At 38.5% G+C, this 17,362-nt stretch overlaps 11 non-coding genes across 11 annotated transcripts; all 11 read right to left on the minus strand.

The window, feature by feature from the left end:
* Positions 1-248: 248 nt before the first annotated feature.
* TRNAC-GCA (transfer RNA cysteine (anticodon GCA)) lies at positions 249-320 on the minus strand. The gene has a single exon. It is a non-coding gene; the product is annotated as a tRNA-Cys (tRNA).
* Positions 321-1,328: 1,008 nt separating this feature from the next.
* TRNAC-GCA (transfer RNA cysteine (anticodon GCA)) lies at positions 1,329-1,400 on the minus strand. The gene has a single exon. It is a non-coding gene; the product is annotated as a tRNA-Cys (tRNA).
* A 2,076-nt stretch (positions 1,401-3,476) lies between these two features.
* TRNAC-GCA (transfer RNA cysteine (anticodon GCA)) lies at positions 3,477-3,548 on the minus strand. Its single transcript has one exon. It is a non-coding gene; the product is annotated as a tRNA-Cys (tRNA).
* A 2,077-nt stretch (positions 3,549-5,625) lies between these two features.
* Positions 5,626-5,697, minus strand: TRNAC-GCA (transfer RNA cysteine (anticodon GCA)). The gene has a single exon. It is a non-coding gene; the product is annotated as a tRNA-Cys (tRNA).
* A 997-nt stretch (positions 5,698-6,694) lies between these two features.
* TRNAC-GCA (transfer RNA cysteine (anticodon GCA)) lies at positions 6,695-6,766 on the minus strand. Its single transcript has one exon. It is a non-coding gene; the product is annotated as a tRNA-Cys (tRNA).
* A 1,006-nt stretch (positions 6,767-7,772) lies between these two features.
* On the minus strand, positions 7,773-7,844 carry TRNAC-GCA (transfer RNA cysteine (anticodon GCA)). The gene has a single exon. It is a non-coding gene; the product is annotated as a tRNA-Cys (tRNA).
* A 2,077-nt stretch (positions 7,845-9,921) lies between these two features.
* TRNAC-GCA (transfer RNA cysteine (anticodon GCA)) lies at positions 9,922-9,993 on the minus strand. The gene has a single exon. It is a non-coding gene; the product is annotated as a tRNA-Cys (tRNA).
* A 2,076-nt stretch (positions 9,994-12,069) lies between these two features.
* TRNAC-GCA (transfer RNA cysteine (anticodon GCA)) lies at positions 12,070-12,141 on the minus strand. The gene has a single exon. It is a non-coding gene; the product is annotated as a tRNA-Cys (tRNA).
* A 997-nt stretch (positions 12,142-13,138) lies between these two features.
* Positions 13,139-13,210, minus strand: TRNAC-GCA (transfer RNA cysteine (anticodon GCA)). The gene has a single exon. It is a non-coding gene; the product is annotated as a tRNA-Cys (tRNA).
* Positions 13,211-14,218: 1,008 nt separating this feature from the next.
* On the minus strand, positions 14,219-14,290 carry TRNAC-GCA (transfer RNA cysteine (anticodon GCA)). The gene has a single exon. It is a non-coding gene; the product is annotated as a tRNA-Cys (tRNA).
* Positions 14,291-16,367: 2,077 nt separating this feature from the next.
* TRNAC-GCA (transfer RNA cysteine (anticodon GCA)) lies at positions 16,368-16,439 on the minus strand. The gene has a single exon. It is a non-coding gene; the product is annotated as a tRNA-Cys (tRNA).
* Positions 16,440-17,362: the final 923 nt, after the last annotated feature.

Consider the following 17,362-nt stretch of genomic DNA (forward strand, 5'->3'; position numbering starts at 1 on the left):
CAATTGTTTTCATAGTCATTCTATTTGTTTGAAGCTGTGAAAGGAAGAGCCGGATTCCAAAATAAATCAATGATGTTTCAGAAAGTTCCCACGCCCTGTGTAAAAATGCATTTATTCCCAGGTTTTGAGCAGTGACACTGTAATGCTAATAAAGTATAAGATCCAACTGAACACAGACTCTGTCAATGGTGATCCAAAGGGACTTTATGAAAGATCCTAGCTACAAACACCAGAACCAAAATAGGTTTAGGGGACACCCGGATTTGAACCAGGGACCTCTTGATCTGCAGTCAAATGCTCTACCACTGAGCTATATCCCCAACTGTTTACAAAGATCAGAATGACAATATAACAGTACATCATGAAAGAGTGAGAGGCTCAAGCTCAGTTGGGCCACAAAGTACGAGCTTGAAACTGTGGAAAAGGAGAAGTAGTTCTTAATATTATTAATTAAAGGAAAACAGGATCATTTAAAAAACAAAATGTATATGTTTAATTGTTATTTTATTTGAATAGGCAGTGGTCCATAGGACCAATATCTGTAATTAAAATGTTTGTTTTGAAACATTCTCAAAGAGGAACAGGTTTTTACAAGACTACTTATCTTTGTGGAATGATTACCACAATCACTGATATGGTGGTGAAGTATGATTGTTTTGGGCCAAATTACGGTGAAAAAACATTTCTACATACCACTACAATTTGGTATTTGAAGGTACAACCAAACACCCATTTCATGTACCTTCGATTTAATACATCAGAAAAAGCAATTTTGTGTTCGCAAATGGCCTGGTTTCTCAGACCAGCCTGCTTGCACCTGCAACTAGGGTTCATACATCTTGTACGTGGGCAGCGTTTTTTAGTAGAAAGTAAATAGATTATGCATTGCACAAAAATGAAGTGCTTCAAACAAACACATACTTTGTATGCACAGAGAAGAGGTGGAATACATGTAAGACTGAGGACACAGGTTAAATGAGGAATAGATTGACTGCATTTCTGCCCACTTTTCTATGCAATTTCTGTAGTGCGATCGAAGGAAGCACCAAACTGTAAAACAAAGTTGTCAATTGCTTTCATAGTCCATTCCCTTTGTTTGGTGCTGTGAAAGGAAGAGCCAGATTCCAAAATAAATCAATGCTTTTTCAGACATTTCCCATACGAAATACCGAGCCCTGTATAAAAATGCATTTACTCTCAGGTTTTGAGCAGTGACATTGTAATGCTATTAAAGTGTAAGATCCAAGCGAACACTGACTCTGTCAATGATGATCCAAAGGGGTTTTATGAAAAGTCCCAGCTACAAACACAAGAACCAAAACAGGCCAAGGGGACACCTGGATTTGAACCAGGGACCTCTTGATCTGCAGTCAAATGCTCTACCACTAAGCTATATCCCCACCTGTTTTTGTGAGTCGGAATGAAAATATATCAGTACCTCATGAAAGAGTGTGAGCATAATGCTCAGTTGGGCCGGAAAGTACAAGCTTGAAACTGTGGAACAGGAGAAGTAGTTCTTAATATTATTTATTGAAGGAAAACGGGATCGTTTAAAAAAAATATTTATATGTTTCATTGTTATTTTATTTGAACAGGCAGTGGTCCATAGGACCAATGCCTGTACATAAAATGCTTGTTTTGAAACATTCTCAAAGGGGAAGAGGTTTTTACGGGACGCCTTATCCTTTCGTGGATTGGTTACCACAATCACCGAGATGGTGGTGAAGTATGATTGTTTTGGGCCAAATGATGGACGAAAAACATTTCTACATACCACTGCAATTTGGTATTTGGAAGGTACACCCAAACGTCCCTTTCAAGTACCATCAATTTAATATATCAGAAAAGGCCATTTTGTGTTCGAAAATGGCCTGAGTCTTCGAGCCAGCCTTTTTTCATCTGCAACGAGGGTTCATACATTTTGCACGTAGGCAGAGGTTTTAAGGAGAAATTAAATAGTTTCTACGTTGCACAAGAATGAAGTGCTTTAAACAAACACATATTTTGTATGCACAGAGGAGAGGAGGAATATATGTAAGACTGAGGACACAGGTTAAATGAGAAATAGATTGACTGCAGCGCTGCCGAGTATACTATGCCATTTCTTTAGTGCGCTACAAGGAAGCACCAAACTGTATAACAAAGTTTTCAATTGTTTTCATAGTGATTCCCTTTGCTTGAAGCTGTGAAAGGAAGAGCCGGATTCCAAAATAAATCAATGATGTTTCAGAAAGTTCCCACGCCCTGTGTAAAAATGCATTTATTCCCAGGTTTTGAGCAGTGACACTGTAATGCTAATAAAGTATAAGATCCAACTGAACACTGACTCTGTCAATGGTGATCCATAGGGACTTTATGAAAGATCCCAGCTACAAACACCAAAACCAAAATAGGTTTAGGGGACACCCAGATTTGAACCAGGGACCTCTTGATCTGCAGTCAAATGCTCTACCACTGAGCTGTATCCCCAACTGTTTTCAAAGATCAGAATGACAATATAACAGTACATCATGAAAGAGTGAGAGGCTCAAGCTCAGTTGGGCCACAAAGTACGAGCTTGAAACTGTGGAAAAGGAGAAGTAGTTCTTAATATTATTAATTAAAGAAAAACAGGATCATTTAAAAAACAAAATGTATATGTTTAATTGTTATTTTATTTGAATAGGCAGTGGTCCATAGGACCAATATCTGTAATTAAAATGTTTGTTTTGAAACATTCTCAAAGGGGAAGAGGTTTTTACGAGACTACTTATCTTTGTGGATTGATTACCACAATCACTAATATGGTGGTGAAGTATGATTGTTTTGGGCCAAATTACGGTGAAAAAACATTTCTGCGTACCACTACAATTTGGTATTTGAAGGTACAACCAAACACCCCTTTCATGTACCTTCGATTTAATACATCAGAAAAAGCTATTTTGTGTTCGCAAATGGCCTGGTTTCTCAGACCAGCCTGCTTGCACCTGCAACTAGGGTTCGTACATCTTGTACGTGGGCAGCGTATTTTAGTAGAAAGTAAATAGATTATGCATTGCACAAAAATGAAGTGCTTCAAACAAACACATACTTGTATGCACAGAGAAGAGGTGGAATACATGTAAGACCGAGGACACAGGTTAAATGAGGAATAGATTGACTGCATTGCTGCCCACTTTTCTATGCAATTTCTGTAGTGCGATTGAAGGAAGCACTAAACTGTAAAACAAAGTTGCCAATTGCTTTCATAGTCCATTCCCTTTGTTTGGTGCTGTGAAATGAAGAGCCAGATTCCAAAATAAATCAATGCTTTTTCAGACATTTCCCATACGGAATACCGAGCCCTGTATAAAAATGCATTTACTCTCAGGTTTTGAGCAGTGACATTGTAATGCTGTTAAAGTGTAAGATCCAAGCGAACACTGACTCTGTCAATGATGATCCAAAGGGGTTTTATGAAAAGTCCCAGCTACAAACACAAGAACCAAAACAGGCCAAGGGGACACCTGGATTTGAACCAGGGACCTCTTGATCTGCAGTCAAATGCTCTACCACTGAGCTATATCCCCACCTGTTTGTGAGAGTCGGAATGAAAATATATCAGTACCTCATGAAAGAGTGTGAGCATCATGCTCAGTTGGGCCGGAAAGTACAAGCTTGAAACTGTGGAAGAGGAGAAGTAGTTCTTAATATTATTTATTGAAGGAAAACGGGATAGTTTAAAAAAAATATTTATATGTTTCATTGTTATTTTATTTGAACAGGCAGTGGTCCATAGGACCAATGCCTGTACATAAAATGCTTGTTTTGAAACATTCTCAAAGGGGAAGAGGTTTTTACGGGACGCCTTATCCTTTCGCGGATTGGTTACCACAATCACCGAGATGGTGGTGAAGTATGATTGTTTTGGGCCAAATGATGGACGAAAAACATTTCTACATACCACTGCAATTTGGTATTTGGAAGGTACACCCAAACGTCCCTTTCAAGTACCATCAATTTAATATATCAGAAAAGGCCATTTTGTGTTCGAAAATTTCCTGAGTCTTCGAGCCAGCCTTTTTTCATCTGCAACGAGGGTTCATACATTTTGCACGTAGGCAGAGGTTTTAAGGAGAAATTAAATAGTTTCTACGTTGCACAAGAATGAAGTGCTTTAAACAAACACATATTTTGTATGCACAGAGGAGAGGAGGAATATATGTAAGACTGAGGACACAGGTTAAATGAGAAATAGATTGACTGCAGCGCTGCCGAGTATACTATGCCATTTCTTTAGTGCGCTACAAGGAAGCACCAAACTGTATAACAAAGTTTTCAATTGTTTTCATAGTGATTCTCTTTGCTTGAAGCTGTGAAAGGAAGAGCCGGATTCCAAAATAAATCAATGATGTTTCAGAAAGTTCCCACGCCCTGTGTAAAAATGCATTTATTCCCAGGTTTTGAGCAGTGACACTGTAATGCTAATAAAGTATAAGATCCAACTGAACACTGACTCTGTCAATGGTGATCCATAGGGACTTTATGAAAGATCCCAGCAACAAACACCAAAACCAAAATAGGTTTAGGGGACACCCGGATTTGAACGAGGGACCTCTTGATCTGCAGTCAAATGCTCTACCACTGAGCTATATCCCCAACTGTTTTCAAAGATCAGAATGACAATATATCAGTACATCATGAAAGAGTGAGAGGCTCAAGCTCAGTTGGGCCACAAAGTACGAGCTTGAAACTGTGGAAAAGGAGAAGTAGTTCTTAATATTATTAATTAAAGGAAAACAGGATCATTTAAAAAACAAAATGTATATGTTTAATTGTTATTTTATTTGAATAGGCAGTGGTCCATAGGACCAATATCTGTAATTAAAATGTTTGTTTTGAAACATTCTCAAAGGGGAAGAGGTTTTTACGAGACTACTTATCTTTGTGGATTGATTACCACAATCATTGATATGGTGGTGAAGTATGATTGTTTTGGGCCAAATTACGGTGAAAAAACATTTCTGCATACCACTACAATTTGGTATTTGAAGGTACAACCAAACACCCCTTTCATGTACCTTCGATTTAATACATCAGAAAAAGCTATTTTGTGTTCGCAAATGGCCTGGTTTCTCAGACCAGCCTGCTTGCACCTGCAACTAGGGTTCGTACATCTTGTACGTGGGCAGCGTATTTTAGTAGAAAGTAAACAGATTATGCATTGCACAAAAATGAAGTGCTTCAAACAAACACATACTTTGTATGCACAGAGAAGAGGTGGAATACATGTAAGACTGAGGACACAGGTTAAATGAGGAATAGATTGACTGCATTGCTGCCCACTTTTCTATGCAATTTCTGTAGTGCGATTGAAGGAAGCACTAAACTGTAAAACAAAGTTGTCAATTGCTTTCATAGTCCATTCCCTTTGTTTGGTGCTGTGAAAGGAAGAGCCAGATTCCAAAATAAATCAATGCTTTTTCAGACATTTCCCATACGGAATACCGAGCCCTTTATAAAAATGCATTTACTCTCAGGTTTTGAGCAGTGACATTGTAATGCTGTTAAAGTGTAAGATCCAAGCGAACACTGACTCTGTCAATGATGATCCAAAGGGGTTTTATGAAAAGTCCCAGCTACAAACACAAGAACCAAAACAGGCTAAGGGGACACCTGGATTTGAACCAGGGACCTCTTGATCTGCAGTCAAATGCTCTACCACTGAGCTATATCCCCACCTGCTTGTGAGAGTCGGAATGAAAATATATCAGTACCTCATGAAAGAGTGTGAGCATCATGCTCAGTTGGGCCGGAAAGTACAAGCTTGAAACTGTGGAACAGGAGAAGTAGTTCTTAATATTATTTATTGAAGGAAAACGGGATCGTTTAAAAAAAATATTTATATGTTTCATTGTTATTTTATTTGAACAGGCAGTGGTCCATAGGACCAATGCCTGTACATAAAATGCTTGTTTTGAAACATTCTCAAAGGGGAAGAGGTTTTTATGGGACTCCTTATCCTTTCGCGGATTGGTTACCACAATCACCGAGATGGTGGTGAAGTATGATTGTTTTGGGCCAAATGATGGACGAAAAACATTTCTACATACCACTGCAATTTGGTATTTGGAAGGTACACCCAAATGTCCCTTTCAAGTACCATCAATTTAATATATCAGAAAAGGCCATTTTGTGTTCGAAAATGACCTGAGTCTTCGAGCCAGCCTTTTTTCATCTGCAACGAGGGTTCATACATTTTGCACGTAGGCAGAGGTTTTAAGGAGAAATTAAATAGTTTCTACGTTGCACAAGAATGAAGTGCTTTAAACAAACACATATTTTGTATGCACAGAGGAGAGGAGGAATATATGTAAGACTGAGGACACATGTTAAATGAGAAATAGATTGACTGCAGCGCTGCCGAGTATACTATGCCATTTCTTTAGTGCGCTACAAGGAAGCACCAAACTGTATAACAAAGTTTTCAATTGTTTTCATAGTCATTCTCTTTTTTTGAAGCTGTGAAAGGAAGAGCCGGATTCCAAAATAAATCAATGATGTTTCAGAAAGTTCCCACGCCCTGTGTAAAAATGCATTTATTCCCAGGTTTTGAGCAGTGACACTGTAATGCTAATAAAGTATAAGATCCAACTGAACACAGACTCTGTCAATGGTGATCCAAAGGGACTTTATGAAAGATCCTAGCTACAAACACCAGAACCAAAATAGGTTTAGGGGACACCTGGATTTGAACCAGGGACCTCTTGATCTGCAGTCAAATGCTCTACCACTGAGCTATATCCCCAACTGTTTTCAAAGATCAGAATGACAATATAACAGTACATCATGAAAGAGTGAGAGGCTCAAGCTCAGTTGGGCCACAAAGTACGAGCTTGAAACTGTGGAAAAGGAGAAGTAGTTCTTAATATTATTAATTAAAGGAAAACAGGATCATTTAAAAAACAAAATGTATATGTTTAATTGTTATTTTATTTGAATAGGCAGTGGTCCATAGGACCAATATCTGTAATTAAAATGTTTGTTTTGAAACATTCTCAAAGAGGAACAGGTTTTTACGAGACTACTTATCTTTGTGGAATGATTACCACAATCACTGATATGGTGGTGAAGTATGATTGTTTTGGGTCAAATTACGGTGAAAAAACATTTCTACATACCACTACAATTTGGTATTTGAAGGTACAACCAAACACCCATTTCATGTACCTTCGATTTAATACATCAGAAAAAGCAATTTTTTTCTCAAATGGCCTGGTCTCTCAGACCAGCCTGCTTGCACCTGCAACTAGGGTTCATACATCTTGTACGTGGGCAGCGTTTTTTAGTAGAAAGTAAATAGATTATGCATTGCACAAAAATGAAGTGCTTCAAACAAACACATACTTTGTATGCACAGAGAAGAGGTGGAATACATGTAAGACTGAGGACACAGGTTAAATGAGGAATAGATTGACTGCATTTCTGCCCACTTTTCTATGCAATTTCTGTAGTGCGATCGAAGGAAGCACCAAACTGTAAAACAAAGTTGTCAATTGCTTTCATAGTCCATTCCCTTTGTTTGGTGCTGTGAAAGGAAGAGCCAGATTCCAAAATAAATCAATGCTTTTTCAGACATTTCCCATACGAAATACCGAGCCCTGTATAAAAATGCATTTACTCTCAGGTTTTGAGCAGTGACATTGTAATGCTATTAAAGTGTAAGATCCAAGCGAACACTGACTCTGTCAATGATGATCCAAAGGGGTTTTATGAAAAGTCCCAGCTACAAACACAAGAACCAAAACAGGCCAAGGGGACACCTGGATTTGAACCAGGGACCTCTTGATCTGCAGTCAAATGCTCTACCACTAAGCTATATCCCCACCTGTTTTTGTGAGTCGGAATGAAAATATATCAGTACCTCATGAAAGAGTGTGAGCATAATGCTCAGTTGGGCCGGAAAGTACAAGCTTGAAACTGTGGAACAGGAGAAGTAGTTCTTAATATTATTTATTGAAGGAAAACGGGATCGTTTAAAAAAAATATTTATATGTTTCATTGTTATTTTATTTGAACAGGCAGTGGTCCATAGGACCAATGCCTGTACATAAAATGCTTGTTTTGAAACATTCTCAAAGGGGAAGAGGTTTTTACGGGACGCCTTATCCTTTCGTGGATTGGTTACCACAATCACCGAGATGGTGGTGAAGTATGATTGTTTTGGGCCAAATGATGGACGAAAAACATTTCTACATACCACTGCAATTTGGTATTTGGAAGGTACACCCAAACGTCCCTTTCAAGTACCATCAATTTAATATATCAGAAAAGGCCATTTTGTGTTCGAAAATGGCCTGAGTCTTCGAGCCAGCCTTTTTTCATCTGCAACGAGGGTTCATACATTTTGCACGTAGGCAGAGGTTTTAAGGAGAAATTAAATAGTTTCTACGTTGCACAAGAATGAAGTGCTTTAAACAAACACATATTTTGTATGCACAGAGGAGAGGAGGAATATATGTAAGACTGAGGACACAGGTTAAATGAGAAATAGATTGACTGCAGCGCTGCCGAGTATACTATGCCATTTCTTTAGTGCGCTACAAGGAAGCACCAAACTGTATAACAAAGTTTTCAATTGTTTTCATAGTGATTCCCTTTGCTTGAAGCTGTGAAAGGAAGAGCCGCATTCCAAAATAAATCAATGATGTTTCAGAAAGTTCCCACGCCCTGTGTAAAAATGCATTTATTCCCAGGTTTTGAGCAGTGACACTGTAATGCTAATAAAGTATAAGATCCAACTGAACACTGACTCTGTCAATGGTGATCCATAGGGACTTTATGAAAGATCCCAGCTACAAACACCAAAACCAAAATAGGTTTAGGGGACACCCAGATTTGAACCAGGGACCTCTTGATCTGCAGTCAAATGCTCTACCACTGAGCTGTATCCCCAACTGTTTTCAAAGATCAGAATGACAATATAACAGTACATCATGAAAGAGTGAGAGGCTCAAGCTCAGTTGGGCCACAAAGTACGAGCTTGAAACTGTGGAAAAGGAGAAGTAGTTCTTAATATTATTAATTAAAGAAAAACAGGATCATTTAAAAAACAAAATGTATATGTTTAATTGTTATTTTATTTGAATAGGCAGTGGTCCATAGGACCAATATCTGTAATTAAAATGTTTGTTTTGAAACATTCTCAAAGGGGAAGAGGTTTTTACGAGACTACTTATCTTTGTGGATTGATTACCACAATCACTAATATGGTGGTGAAGTATGATTGTTTTGGGCCAAATTACGGTGAAAAAACATTTCTGCGTACCACTACAATTTGGTATTTGAAGGTACAACCAAACACCCCTTTCATGTACCTTCGATTTAATACATCAGAAAAAGCTATTTTGTGTTCGCAAATGGCCTGGTTTCTCAGACCAGCCTGCTTGCACCTGCAACTAGGGTTCGTACATCTTGTACGTGGGCAGCGTATTTTAGTAGAAAGTAAATAGATTATGCATTGCACAAAAATGAAGTGCTTCAAACAAACACATACTTTGTATGCACAGAGAAGAGGTGGAATACATGTAAGACTGAGGACACAGGTTAAATGAGGAATAGATTGACTGCATTGCTGCCCACTTTTCTATGCAATTTCTGTAGTGCGATTGAAGGAAGCACTAAACTGTAAAACAAAGTTGCCAATTGCTTTCATAGTCCATTCCCTTTGTTTGGTGCTGTGAAATGAAGAGCCAGATTCCAAAATAAATCAATGCTTTTTCAGACATTTCCCATACGGAATACCGAGCCCTGTATAAAAATGCATTTACTCCCAGGTTTTGAGCAGTGACATTGTAATGCTGTTAAAGTGTAAGATCCAAGCGAACACTGACTCTGTCAATGATGATCCAAAGGGGTTTTATGAAAAGTCCCAGCTACAAACACAAGAACCAAAACAGGCCAAGGGGACACCTGGATTTGAACCAGGGACCTCTTGATCTGCAGTCAAATGCTCTACCACTGAGCTATATCCCCACCTGTTTGTGAGAGTCGGAATGAAAATATATCAGTACCTCATGAAAGAGTGTGAGCATCATGCTCAGTTGGGCCGGAAAGTACAAGCTTGAAACTGTGGAACAGGAGAAGTAGTTCTTAATATTATTTATTGAAGGAAAACGGGATAGTTTAAAAAAAATATTTATATGTTTCATTGTTATTTTATTTGAACAGGCAGTGGTCCATAGGACCAATGCCTGTACATAAAATGCTTGTTTTGAAACATTCTCAAAGGGGAAGAGGTTTTTACGGGACGCCTTATCCTTTCGCGGATTGGTTACCACAATCACCGAGATGGTGGTGAAGTATGATTGTTTTGGGCCAAATGATGGACGAAAAACATTTCTACATACCACTGCAATTTGGTATTTGGAAGGTACACCCAAACGTCCCTTTCAAGTACCATCAATTTAATATATCAGAAAAGGCCATTTTGTGTTCGAAAATGGCCTGAGTCTTCGAGCCAGCCTTTTTTCATCTGCAACGAGGGTTCATACATTTTGCACGTAGGCAGAGGTTTTAAGGAGAAATTAAATAGTTTCTACGTTGCACAAGAATGAAGTGCTTTAAACAAACACATATTTTGTATGCACAGAGGAGAGGAGGAATATATGTAAGACTGAGGACACAGGTTAAATGAGAAATAGATTGACTGCAGCGTTGCCGAGTATACTATGCCATTTCTTTAGTGCGCTACAAGGAAGCACCAAACTGTATAACAAAGTTTTCAATTGTTTTCATAGTGATTCTCTTTGCTTGAAGCTGTGAAAGGAAGAGCCGGATTCCAAAATAAATCAATGATGTTTCAGAAAGTTCCCACGCCCTGTGTAAAAATGCACTATTCCCAGGTTTTGAGCAGTGACACTGTAATGCTAATAAAGTATAAGATCCAACTGAACACTGACTCTGTCAATGGTGATCCATAGGGACTTTATGAAAGATCCCAGCAACAAACACCAAAACCAAAATAGGTTTAGGGGACACCCGGATTTGAACGGGGGACCTCTTGATCTGCAGTCAAATGCTCTACCACTGAGCTATATCCCCAACTGTTTTCAAAGATCAGAATGACAATATATCAGTACATCATGAAAGAGTGAGAGGCTCAAGCTCAGTTGGGCCACAAAGTACGAGCTTGAAACTGTGGAAAAGGAGAAGTAGTTCTTAATATTATTAATTAAAGAAAAACAGGATCATTTAAAAAACAAAATGTATATGTTTAATTGTTATTTTATTTGAATAGGCAGTGGTCCATAGGACCAATATCTGTAATTAAAATGTTTGTTTTGAAACATTCTCAAAGGGGAAGAGGTTTTTACGAGACTACTTATCTTTGTGGATTGATTACCACAATCATTGATATGGTGGTGAAGTATGATTGTTTTGGGCCAAATTACGGTGAAAAAACATTTCTGCATACCACTACAATTTGGTATTTGAAGGTACAACCAAACACCCCTTTCATGTACCTTCGATTTAATACATCAGAAAAAGCTATTTTGTGTTCGCAAATGGCCTGGTTTCTCAGACCAGCCTGCTTGCACCTGCAACTAGGGTTCGTACATCTTGTACGTGGGCAGCGTATTTTAGTAGAAAGTAAACAGATTATGCATTGCACAAAAATGAAGTGCTTCAAACAAACACATACTTTGTATGCACAGAGAAGAGGTGGAATACATGTAAGACTGAGGACACAGGTTAAATGAGGAATAGATTGACTGCATTGCTGCCCACTTTTCTATGCAATTTCTGTAGTGCGATTGAAGGAAGCACTAAACTGTAAAACAAAGTTGTCAATTGCTTTCATAGTCCATTCCCTTTGTTTGGTGCTGTGAAAGGAAGAGCCAGATTCCAAAATAAATCAATGCTTTTTCAGACATTTCCCATACGGAATACCGAGCCCTTTATAAAAATGCATTTACTCTCAGGTTTTGAGCAGTGACATTGTAATGCTGTTAAAGTGTAAGATCCAAGCGAACACTGACTCTGTCAATGATGATCCAAAGGGGTTTTATGAAAAGTCCCAGCTACAAACACAAGAACCAAAACAGGCTAAGGGGACACCTGGATTTGAACCAGGGACCTCTTGACCTGCAGTCAAATGCTCTACCACTGAGCTATATCCCCACCTGTTTGTGAGAGTCGGAATGAAAATATATCAGTACCTCATGAAAGAGTGTGAGCATCATGCTCAGTTGGGCCGGAAAGTACAAGCTTGAAACTGTGGAACAGGAGAAGTAGTTCTTAATATTATTTATTGAAGGAAAACGGGATTGTTTAAAAAAAATATTTATATGTTTCATTGTTATTTTATTTGAACAGGCAGTGGTCCATAGGACCAATGCCTGTACATAAAATGCTTGTTTTGAAACATTCTCAAAGGGGAAGAGGTTTTTATGGGACTCCTTATCCTTTCGCGGATTGGTTACCACAATCACCGAGATGGTGGTGAAGTATGATTGTTTTGGGCCAAATGATGGACGAAAAACATTTCTACATACCACTGCAATTTGGTATTTGGAAGGTACACCCAAATGTCCCTTTCAAGTACCATCAATTTAATATATCAGAAAAGGCCATTTTGTGTTCGAAAATGACCTGAGTCTTCGAGCCAGCCTTTTTTCATCTGCAACGAGGGTTCATACATTTTGCACGTAGGCAGAGGTTTTAAGGAGAAATTAAATAGTTTCTACGTTGCACAAGAATGAAGTGCTTTAAACAAACACATATTTTGTATGCACAGAGGAGAGGAGGAATATATGTAAGACTGAGGACACATGTTAAATGAGAAATAGATTGACTGCAGCGCTGCCGAGTATACTATGCCATTTCTTTAGTGCGCTACAAGGAAGCACCAAACTGTATAACAAAGTTTTCAATTGTTTTCATAGTCATTCTCTTTTTTTGAAGCTGTGAAAGGAAGAGCCGGATTCCAAAATAAATCAATGATGTTTCAGAAAGTTCCCACGCCCTGTGTAAAAATGCATTTATTCCCAGGTTTTGAGCAGTGACACTGTAATGCTAATAAAGTATAAGATCCAACTGAACACAGACTCTGTCAATGGTGATCCAAAGGGACTTTATGAAAGATCCTAGCTACAAACACCAGAACCAAAATAGGTTTAGGGGACACCTGGATTTGAACCAGGGACCTCTTGATCTGCAGTCAAATGCTCTACCACTGAGCTATATCCCCAACTGTTTTCAAAGATCAGAATGACAATATAACAGTACATCATGAAAGAGTGAGAGGCTCAAGCTCAGTTGGGCCACAAAGTACGAGCTTGAAACTGTGGAAAAGGAGAAGTAGTTCTTAATATTATTAATTAAAGGAAAACAGGATCATTTAAAAAACAAAATGTATATGTTTAATTGTTATTTTATTTGAATAGGCAGTGGTCCATAGGACCAATATCTGTAATTAAAATGTTTGTTTTGAAACATTCTCAAAGAGGAACAGGTTTTTACGAGACTACTTATCTTTGTGGAATGATTACCACAATCACTGATATGGTGGTGAAGTATGATTGTTTTGGGTCAAATTACGGTGAAAAAACATTTCTACATACCACTACAATTTGGTATTTGAAGGTACAACCAAACACCCATTTCATGTACCTTCGATTTAATACATCAGAAAAAGCAATTTTGTGTTCGCAAATGGCCTGGTCTCTCAGACCAGCCTGCTTGCACCTGCAACTAGGGTTCATACATCTTGTACGTGGGCAGCGTTTTTTAGTAGAAAGTAAATAGATTATGCATTGCACAAAAATGAAGTGCTTCAAACAAACACATACTTTGTATGCACAGAGAAGAGGTGGAATACATGTAAGACTGAGGACACAGGTTAAATGAGGAATAGATTGACTGCATTTCTGCCCACTTTTCTATGCAATTTCTGTAGTGCGATCGAAGGAAGCACCAAACTGTAAAACAAAGTTGTCAATTGCTTTCATAGTCCATTCCCTTTGTTTGGTGCTGTGAAAGGAAGAGCCAGATTCCAAAATAAATCAATGCTTTTTCAGACATTTCCCATACGAAATACCGAGCCCTGTATAAAAATGCATTTACTCTTAGGTTTTGAGCAGTGACATTGTAATGCTATTAAAGTGTAAGATCCAAGCGAACACTGACTCTGTCAATGATGATCCAAAGGGGTTTTATGAAAAGTCCCAGCTACAAACACAAGAACCAAAACAGGCCAAGGGGACACCTGGATTTGAACCAGGGACCTCTTGATCTGCAGTCAAATGCTCTACCACTAAGCTATATCCCCACCTGTTTTTGTGAGTCGGAATGAAAATATATCAGTACCTCATGAAAGAGTGTGAGCATAATGCTCAGTTGGGCCGGAAAGTACAAGCTTGAAACTGTGGAACAGGAGAAGTAGTTCTTAATATTATTTATTGAAGGAAAACGGGATCGTTTAAAAAAAATATTTATATGTTTCATTGTTATTTTATTTGAACAGGCAGTGGTCCATAGGACCAATGCCTGTACATAAAATGCTTGTTTTGAAACATTCTCAAAGGGGAAGAGGTTTTTACGGGACACCTTATCCTTTCGTGGATTGGTTACCACAATCACCGAGATGGTGGTGAAGTATGATTGTTTTGGGCCAAATGATGGACGAAAAACATTTCTACATACCACTGCAATTTGGTATTTGGAAGGTACACCCAAACGTCCCTTTCAAGTACCATCAATTTAATATATCAGAAAAGGCCATTTTGTGTTCGAAAATGGCCTGAGTCTTCGAGCCAGCCTTTTTTCATCTGCAACGAGGGTTCATACATTTTGCACGTAGGCAGAGGTTTTAAGGAGAAATTAAATAGTTTCTACGTTGCACAAGAATGAAGTGCTTTAAACAAACACATATTTTGTATGCACAGAGGAGAGGAGGAATATATGTAAGACTGAGGACACAGGTTAAATGAGAAATAGATTGACTGCAGCGCTGCCGAGTATACTATGCCATTTCTTTAGTGCGCTACAAGGAAGCACCAAACTGTATAACAAAGTTTTCAATTGTTTTCATAGTGATTCCCTTTGCTTGAAGCTGTGAAAGGAAGAGCCGGATTCCAAAATAAATCAATGATGTTTCAGAAAGTTCCCACGCCCTGTGTAAAAATGCATTTATTCCCAGGTTTTGAGCAGTGACACTGTAATGCTAATAAAGTATAAGATCCAACTGAACACTGACTCTGTCAATGGTGATCCATAGGGACTTTATGAAAGATCCCAGCTACAAACACCAAAACCAAAATAGGTTTAGGGGACACCCAGCTTTGAACCAGGGACCTCTTGATCTGCAGTCAAATGCTCTACCACTGAGCTGTATCCCCAACTGTTTTCAAAGATCAGAATGACAATATAACAGTACATCATGAAAGAGTGAGAGGCTCAAGCTCAGTTGGGCCACAAAGTACGAGCTTGAAACTGTGGAAAAGGAGAAGTAGTTCTTAATATTATTAATTAAAGAAAAACAGGATCATTTAAAAAACAAAATGTATATGTTTAATTGTTATTTTATTTGAATAGGCAGTGGTCCATAGGACCAATATCTGTAATTAAAATGTTTGTTTTGAAACATTCTCAAAGGGGAAGAGGTTTTTACGAGACTACTTATCTTTGTGGATTGATTACCACAATCACTAATATGGTGGTGAAGTATGATTGTTTTGGGCCAAATTACGGTGAAAAAACATTTCTGCGTACCACTACAATTTGGTATTTGAAGGTACAACCAAACACCCCTTTCATGTACCTTCGATTTAATACATCAGAAAAAGCTATTTTGTGTTCGCAAATGGCCTGGTTTCTCAGACCAGCCTGCTTGCACCTGCAACTAGGGTTCGTACATCTTGTACGTGGGCAGCGTATTTTAGTAGAAAGTAAATAGATTATGCATTGCACAAAAATGAAGTGCTTCAAACAAACACATACTTTGTATGCACAGAGAAGAGGTGGAATACATGTAAGACTGAGGACACAGGTTAAATGAGGAATAGATTGACTGCATTGCTGCCCACTTTTCTATGCAATTTCTGTAGTGCGATTGAAGGAAGCACTAAACTGTAAAACAAAGTTGCCAATTGCTTTCATAGTCCATTCCCTTTGTTTGGTGCTGTGAAAGGAAGAGCCAGATTCCAAAATAAATCAATGCTTTTTCAGACATTTCCCATACGGAATACCGAGCCCTGTATAAAAATGCATTTACTCTCAGGTTTTGAGCAGTGACATTGTAATGCTGTTAAAGTGTAAGATCCAAGCGAACACTGACTCTGTCAATGATGATCCAAAGGGGTTTTATGAAAAGTCCCAGCTACAAACACAAGAACCAAAACAGGCCAAGGGGACACCTGGATTTGAACCAGGGACCTCTTGATCTGCAGTCAAATGCTCTACCACTGAGCTATATCCCCACCTGTTTGTGAGAGTCGGAATGAAAATATGTCAGTACCTCATGAAAGAGTGTGAGCATCATGCTCAGTTGGGCCGGAAAGTACAAGCTTGAAACTGTGGAACAGGAGAAGTAGTTCTTAATATTATTTATTGAAGGAAAACGGGATAGTTTAAAAAAAATATTTATATGTTTCATTGTTATTTTATTTGAACAGGCAGTGGTCCATAGGACCAATGCCTGTACATAAAATGCTTGTTTTGAAACATTCTCAAAGGGGAAGAGGTTTTTACGGGACGCCTTATCCTTTCGCGGATTGGTTACCACAATCACCGAGATGGTGGTGAAGTATGATTGTTTTGGGCCAAATGATGGACGAAAAACATTTCTACATACCACTGCAATTTGGTATTTGGAAGGTACACCCAAACGTCCCTTTCAAGTACCATCAATTTAATATATCAGAAAAGGCCATTTTGTGTTCGAAAATGGCCTGAGTCTTCGAGCCAGCCTTTTTTCATCTGCAACGAGGGTTCATACATTTTGCACGTAGGCAGAGGTTTTAAGGAGAAATTAAATAGTTTCTACGTTGCACAAGAATGAAGTGCTTTAAACAAACACATATTTTGTATGCACAGAGGAGAGGAGGAATATATGTAAGACCGAGGACACAGGTTAAATGAGAAATAGATTGACTGCAGCGCTGCCGAGTATACTATGCCATTTCTTTAGTGCGCTACAAGGAAGCACCAAACTGTATAACAAAGTTTTCAATTGTTTTCATAGTGATTCTCTTTGCTTGAAGCTGTGAAAGGAAGAGCCGGATTCCAAAATAAATCAATGATGTTTCAGAAAGTTCCCACGCCCTGTGTAAAAATGCATTTATTCCCAGGTTTTGAGCAGTGACACTGTAATGCTAATAAAGTATAAGATCCAACTGAACAC

The sequence above is a fragment of the Triturus cristatus genome, chromosome 4_1 (genome assembly GCF_964204655.1).
Source record: "Triturus cristatus chromosome 4_1, aTriCri1.1, whole genome shotgun sequence".
Lineage (NCBI taxonomy): Eukaryota > Metazoa > Chordata > Amphibia > Caudata > Salamandridae > Triturus > Triturus cristatus.